At 26.2% G+C, this 7,804-nt stretch overlaps 1 long non-coding RNA gene across 1 annotated transcript; it reads right to left on the bottom strand.

Annotated features, from left to right (window-relative positions):
- Positions 1-1,296: 1,296 nt before the first annotated feature.
- On the bottom strand, positions 1,297-7,251 carry LOC125370463. The gene is made up of 4 exons (XR_007216478.1): positions 7,218-7,251; positions 5,692-5,727; positions 2,535-2,691; positions 1,297-1,531 (listed from the first exon to the last, which is right to left on the bottom strand). It is a non-coding gene; the product is annotated as an uncharacterized LOC125370463 (long non-coding RNA).
- Between the last annotated feature and the right edge of the window lie 553 nt (positions 7,252-7,804).

The raw sequence follows: 7,804 nt of genomic DNA, 5'->3' as shown, positions 1-7,804 counted from the left end.
TATAACAAAGTATTGGCAAATGTTACTATTATTTTAATATAATGGAAGATAATTATCTTTTTATTTTTATCTAAAATGGGTCAATAAGATTATTAAATACATTTTACCCATAATATTTAAGATGCAAAGCAAAGCAGAATTATCGAATACAAATAAAAAGTGAAATAATTTACCATTTTGGTACTTAAGCTCTTTTTCCCTTCTCTCAGTTGGATGCTTTCTTGAATGGATTTATTTAGAGCTTCTATAACCAAAAAATAGTGCAAAAATAGCTCGTCCCAGAAAAAGGAAATTAACACATATGATATAAATAAATAAACCACAGGCAATTGATTTCTTGTTCTTCTTAATAAAGCACCTAACAACACAAATCAATTTGCAGCTAGCTAACCTTCAGAATTAGCATTATTATCTGTAATTATTGTTGGAGAAGCGGACAAGGTAGCCAATGTGTGCTAAAATGCCATGATGCATAGCATGTAATACAGAACACGACATAGCCAATATATGCCAAAATGCCAAAAGAATTTTTTTAAAAAAAAGTATTAGCAAACATTTTAATATAATATAAGATAATTATTTTATATTTTTATCTAAACTGGGTCAATTGGAATATTAAATATATTTTACCTATAATATTCAATGGGCAAAGCAAAGCAAAATAATATAATATAGAGTAAGATCAAGCCATAGGAACTTCATTTCCTTCTTTGGCACACAGTAATTTATAGAGTACAAGATTAGAACTTCAAAACAAGAAAAGTATATCTCTTTTTTAAAAAGTTATCACTATTCACCTTATATCTCTCTTTTAGAAAATTATCACTATTCACCTTATATCTCTCTTTTAAAAAGTTATCACTATTTACCTTCTTTTAAGTCACGTATCATAAATATCAAGAAAAGCTAGCATTGAAAATAAGAAGCTATGTACGTTACAAGAACCAAATGAAGTTAGGAGAAAGTTTGACCCAATAGCCAAAAATGCCCAACCAAAAATTAAAACCTAATCCTACAAGGAAGAAAAGACAGAGAGAGTAAACTAGAACCAAATTGAATAATTAAACTTAATCCAGTTACAACTATCTAAACATCAACAATATCATAATTAAGTAGAGAAACAAAAACTAAAAGCACAAAACATTGAAAGCCAATCACTAGAGCAATCACCCAAAATAATATATTGATGTCTATTACTAATGCAATAAAACTACAGTTTCGCGACAATGGAAGACATAAGATCAGTAGGCAGTAGCATAAAGAGCTTAGCCTTCCATAGTTCCAAATCAATCAGGATTAAGAAAAAAAAATCATATTTCAATGTAAAATAATACTTCCTCAAACATTCAAAGTGTTGAACCCTACAAATACATACAACTTAGCTTAGCTTAAATTATTGTACAGAAACACATAAGGTAGTAGAGTAACTCCCTCATCATAAGAACATAACCACAAGGCTCCTTTCTCCGGTTTGCTCACTGAGATTATTGGAATGCTAGAAGAACTCTTTGTAAGTCTAGATAAACGACAACTGTTGTTTCCAAAAAAAAGCAAGAAGAAATCACAAAACATATAATTACTGAGTCAAAAATATCAAAACCACAAACGAAACTAATAAAGCTAGCATCACTTATCATTCTCCTAACAAATTGATCGAAAAAAATAGGATAGCAACCAAAAAACTTACTGAAATTTAAACTTTTTGTTTTAAGCTGAAATTATAAGTAAAAAGTTAGGCACCAATAAGAATTCTTCCTGAATATCTAACCATACGTCCCTAGAAAAACAATAGGTTGAAATATTATTTAAACGTGCAAAGCCTGACATTCATTTTCATAAATGTCGAACCACATGTGCATGACCAAACCACACGTATGTTATCAAGATTCCTTCCCATAAGTAGTACTTCGTAGTTGATTTTCATGTGACAGAAAAGAAAAGGTGAAATCAATGGTTTTTTAGGTTTTAAAACCAAAAGCAATATTTTTTGTTATCCCTGGGAAAGAAACATAAATTATTTGTTTGATGGTCTACTGCATCCAAATATTTAACCTAGAATAACAGATATCAGCTATAACAAAGAGACAACATATACAATCCTATGGAGGCTAAAAACAGATAAAAGGTGCAACACTTCCACATTTACCTGCATATTTCCAATTAAATGGGCAAAAAGAAACAGACCCGAGATACCATGAGGCTCCTAAGACCTATAAGATTAGAAGGCTAATCATTGCAAGACTGCTAAGAGTAGAATACTATTCGGACCCAAAAGCATTTTTATACAGAAGTAGACAAAATAGTAATGCTAAATCATCTAAAATAGAAGAATGATAGCCCGTCATGCTCCAACTGAAGAATTAAGAATACTGGAAAATAGAATTGAGGTCTTCCCCTTAGTATTTTCACATAAAGTGGTTGTTGCTCTTAAAATTGTTCCTCTACCATTGAGCAAGACTTCTACCATTGCAGCATGCAATGGCCCAGCTATTAACAAAATATTAGCATACAAAATTTGACTTAAGATTACATACATGATTAGCCAACATGTAGAGCATGAGGTTATAGGCAGCCCCAGCCCAAGTAGTCTTTCTGACTATTCCAGTGGCTTTGATGATCTCAGAATCGTGGAAAGCACTGGAGCAGAACAATCAGTAGAAGAGTATTGTTGGTATGATCAGAATAGAGCCTCTAATTGCCAGAATAATAAACCATGTCACAATTATAAAATAGAAAATGAAAAAATATAATTTGTAAATGTTAAAAGGTAAACATCATGATATAGACAAATATAGAGAATATATAATAAGTAGTACTAACTCTAATTCTAGAAAATAGGATCTTAATTACATTGTTAAAAATCATGTTAACTAAAAAATTAACTCTCTTAAGAAAATAATTCTAATTCTAGAAAGTAGCATTTAAAATTAGATTTTTAACATTTTTATTACTTAATAAGTTAGTTTTCTAATCCTAAAATATACCACATCTATGGAAGAGGTATTTTGATACCTCCACTAATCCTAGCCGAAGATATATTAGTACCTTAACTAGACTCATTAGAGAGATTTATTGGTACCTTATTTAGTTTTAGGGAAGATACTATAATACCTTAAGTTTCTCTTAACATGTGAAACTGGCCAAATCAAAAAGTAATTTTATTTCCTAAATCTAAATGCCCTCATTTTATTTTAGTATTTGAGGTAACCATAAGCAGGTAAGCTTGACTTACTCGAAGTTGAGCATTGGAGCTGATCAAGTGCAAAATGCTAAATCGATTTTGTCCTTTAAACATATGAGGTGAAAACCTAATACGTGAAATTAAACCATGCAAGAAAGGGAAGAGAGGAGAATATAGCAAAACTAGAAACGGATTAAGGATGAGGGGGGCGTTTAAAAGAAATTAATTTCAATTCTGGCTTTTAAAAGCTTTAGAAAAAATAATACAAATAATAATCCTAATTAATTCTAAGAGAAGTTTTAGATCACTCACTTAGGATTCCTAAATCCATGTTATTAAAACATGCAACTATGAAGAAATAGAGTTAGTAAAAAGACTAAACACAAATAAACTTGTAACTAAAACAGCAAAGAAATATCAAAGTAACTAAAAAAATTAAAGTAAATCTAAAATATTATGATTTCTAATTAGATAATAATTGTAGTATTAAAGTTAATAATATTAAATATATTTGTAGTATTAATTTATATAATACTAAAAGTCAATTAATAAATATTTTTCAATAATGTTATGTTCCATTAGTGTAAAAATTTTAAAACCAATAAAATCTTTAATTATTTATTATTATTAAAAATATTATAAATAAGAGGCGTTAACAATATATTTCTGTATTTTTTCTATATTATACTATTTAACCATTAACATTTAAAAATTATATTTTTCATTATCCTATTTTATATTGTATAATAAAATCCCACTCCCTTAGAATTTCAGTTAAACATCGCTATATAAATTTAATATTATATTATTTTTCTTCTGACTTTTGGTATAATGCCTCTTATAATTTATTAATTATACTAAAACCCTATTTTCTAATTTCTGCAAAAATCAATTTTAATATATGTAAAAATAGTTAAGTATTATTCATTAATTACTATAATTTCAAGAATTATTAAATTTCAGTAAAATTTAAATAATTTAAACAATGTTTTTGTGAAAATATTAAAAATTTATATAATTTAACTTTTAAATTATTAAAATAAAATAAATACTATTTTTATTATTAATTTTGTTACACTAAAATTATAACTTTGATAAGAAGTTTGAGGATCAAATTATATTTTTTTATGAAATTAATTCTTTAATTGCAATGACTTTCGAGACAGAAAAAGATTATAGTGCAATAATTAAATATAAAAGGCTTGTGCATTACACAAAAACTACGGGGGGGGGGGGGAAATAATATAAACTCAAACCTAGTTAATAATTGTTCAACAAAAATTCTAACAGTAACAAATTTTAGTATAATATTACAAAATAGAAAATGAAAAAATATAATTTGTAAATATTAAGAGGTAAACATCATGATATAAACAAATATATAGAATATATAATAACTAGTACTAACTCTAATTCTAGAAAATAGTATCTTAATTACATTGTTAAAAATCATATTAACTAAAAAATTAACTTTCTATTAAGAAATATTCTAATTCTAGAAAGTAGCATTTAAAATTAGGTTTTTAACATTCTCATTAGTTAATAAGTTAGTTTTCTAATCCTAAAATATACTAATTTACGGAAAAGGTACTTTGATACCTCCCTTAATCCTAGCAAAAGATACATTAGTACCTTGACTAGACTCATTAAAGAGATATAATGGTACCTTATCTAGCCCTAGAGTTAATACCTTAAGTTTTTATTAACACGTGAAACTGACCAAATCAAAGGCTAATTTTATTTTCTAAATCTACATGCCCTCATTTTATTTAGCATTTGAGGTGAACATAAGTATAAGGCACATGAAGATTACATTGATAAGCTTGATGTACTCGAAGTTGAGCATTGGAGCTGATCACATGTAAAATACTAAATTGATTTTGTCCTTTAAACATCTGAGGTGAAAATCTAATGCGTGAAGTTAAACCATGCAAAGAAAGGGAAGAGAGGAGAATAGAGCAAAACTAAAAATTACTTAATAAGTTACTTTTCTAATCCTAAAATATACCTCGCCAAATCCTAGCAGAAAATATATCAATACTTTTACTAGACTCATTAGAGAGAAATATTGGTTTCTTATTTAGTTCTAAAAGAGATACTTTAATATTTTAAGTTTTTCTTGACATGTGTGACTGGCCAAATCAAAGTCTAATTTTATTTCCTAAAAATCTAAATGCCCTAATTTTATTTTAGCATTTGAGGTAAACATAAGCATAAGGCACATGAAGATTACACTAGTAAGATTGATACTTCAAGTCAAGCATTAGAGCTAATTACATGCAAAATCAAAATTGATTTTGTGCTTTAAACATGTGAGGTAAAAACCTAATAAGTGAAACTAAACAGTGCAAAGAAAGAGCGGAAGGAGAATAGAGCAAAACTAGAAAGGGATTTAGGATGACGGGGACGCTTAAGGAATATTAATTATAATCCTGGCTTTTAAAAGCCTTAAAATAAATAACACAAATAATAATCCTAATTAATTCTAAGAGGAGTTTTAAATGACTCACTTGGAATTCCTAAATCCATGTTATCAAAACCTGCAACTATAAAGAAATAAAGTTAGCAAAAAGACTAAGCACGAATAAGCTTGTAATTAATAGCAAAGAAATATTAAAATAACTGAGAAAATTAAAGTTAATGTAAAATATTGTAGTTTCTAATCAAACAATGGTTTTGTAATATTAAAAGATAATAATATTAGCTTTATTTATAGTATAATTTATATAATACCAAAAATAAATTAATAAATATTTTTCAATAATCTTATGTTATTATATTAATAAAAAAAATTTAAACCAAAAAAATCTTTACAAATATTTAATTTATTATTATTATTATTATTATTATTATTATTATAAATAAGAGGTAGTTACTATATATTTTTGTGTTTTTCATATTATTTAACTATTTAACTCTTAACATTTAAAAATTATATTTTTCATCAATCTATTTTGTATCATATAATAAAATCTCCCTCCCTTAGAATTTCAATTAAACATCGCTAATTAAATTTGATTTTATACTATTTGCCTTCTGACTTTGGTGTAATATACAAATTACCCCTTATAGTTTGTTAATTATACTAGAACTTCATTTTCTAATTTCTGTAAAAATCAATTTTAATATATGTAAAAATAATTAACTAGTGTTCTTTGATTACCATAATTTTAAAAATAATTCAATTCTAGTAAAATTTTTGAATATTTTAAAAGTACTTATATTTATGAAAATATTAAAAATATATATAATTTAACTCTAAATTACTAAAATAGCAGGGTCAGGAACAACGAATATCTTTATGATAAACTGATTCATTTTGCAAGTTCGTTATTACTATTCTTATTATTAATTTTTTCATACTAGAATTATAATTTTGCTAAGAAGTATGAGATCAAACTATATTTTTTTATAGAATTAATTCTTAAATTATATTGACTTTCGAGGCAAAGAGATTTTAGTGCAATGACTAAATATAAAGGGAAATTTATACATTACACAAAAATTTAGAGAGAAAATAGTATAAGCTTAAACCTGGTTCATAATTGTTCAACAAAAATTTTAACCAGCTAAAACAATTTTAGTATAGAATACCTTAAATTTAGTCCTGGGGTAGATATTTTAATACTTTAATTTTTCTTAACATGTGAGATTGACCAAATCAAAGTCTAATTTTATTTTCTAAAAATATAAATGCCCTAATTTTATTTTAGTATTTTAGGTGAACATAAGCATAAGTCATGAAAAGACTACACTCGTAACCTTGACTTAAATTCAAGTTGAACATTGGAGCGATCACATGCAGAATGCTAAATTGATTTTATCCTTTAAACATGTGAGGTGAAAACCTAATAAGTGAAATTAAATCATGCAAAGAAAGGGGAAAAAGGAGAATACAGCAAAGATAAAAAGCTATTAAGGTTGATAGGAGATGCTTAAGGGAAATTAATTACAATCCTGGCTTTTTAAAAGCCTTAAAACAAATAACACGAATAATAATCTTAAATAATTCTAAGAGGAGTTTTAAATGACTCACTTAGGATTCTAAATCCATGTTATCAAAACCTGCAGCTATGAAAAAATAAAATTAGCAAAAAGACTAATTACAAAAACTTGCAATAAAAATAACAAATAAAAATTAAACTAACTAAAAACATTTAGAGTAATTACTATATACTCCTTATGTTTTTCCATATTTATCCCTTAATATCTAAAATTTATATTTTTTATCCTTTTGTTTTGTAATTTTATAATAAAAAACCCCTCTCGTCAAAATTCTGATAAGAAAATCGTAAACTAGGTTTGGTATTATACTATTTGCCTCTTGTTTTTTGGTGTAATATATAAATTACCCCCTATATTTTATATATTGCACTAATGTCCCCTTGCATTTTGAAAGTCAATGCAATTAATAATAAACTAAATTGATAAAAATATAATTTGATCCTCAAACTTCTTGAATTTTACAAAGAAATTAAAATAAAAATTTCTAGTACAATAAATAACTTTAAGAGGCAATTTGTATATTACTTCAAAGGTCAAGAGGCAATTTGTATTACATTAAAGATCAAGAGGCAATTTATATATTACATCAAAGATCGGGGCAAATAGTATAAAACCAAA

Source organism: Ricinus communis, chromosome 1 (genome assembly GCF_019578655.1).
Source record: "Ricinus communis isolate WT05 ecotype wild-type chromosome 1, ASM1957865v1, whole genome shotgun sequence".
NCBI classification, from domain to species: domain Eukaryota; kingdom Viridiplantae; phylum Streptophyta; class Magnoliopsida; order Malpighiales; family Euphorbiaceae; genus Ricinus; species Ricinus communis.
This window is presented reverse-complemented; position numbering and strand designations above follow the sequence as displayed.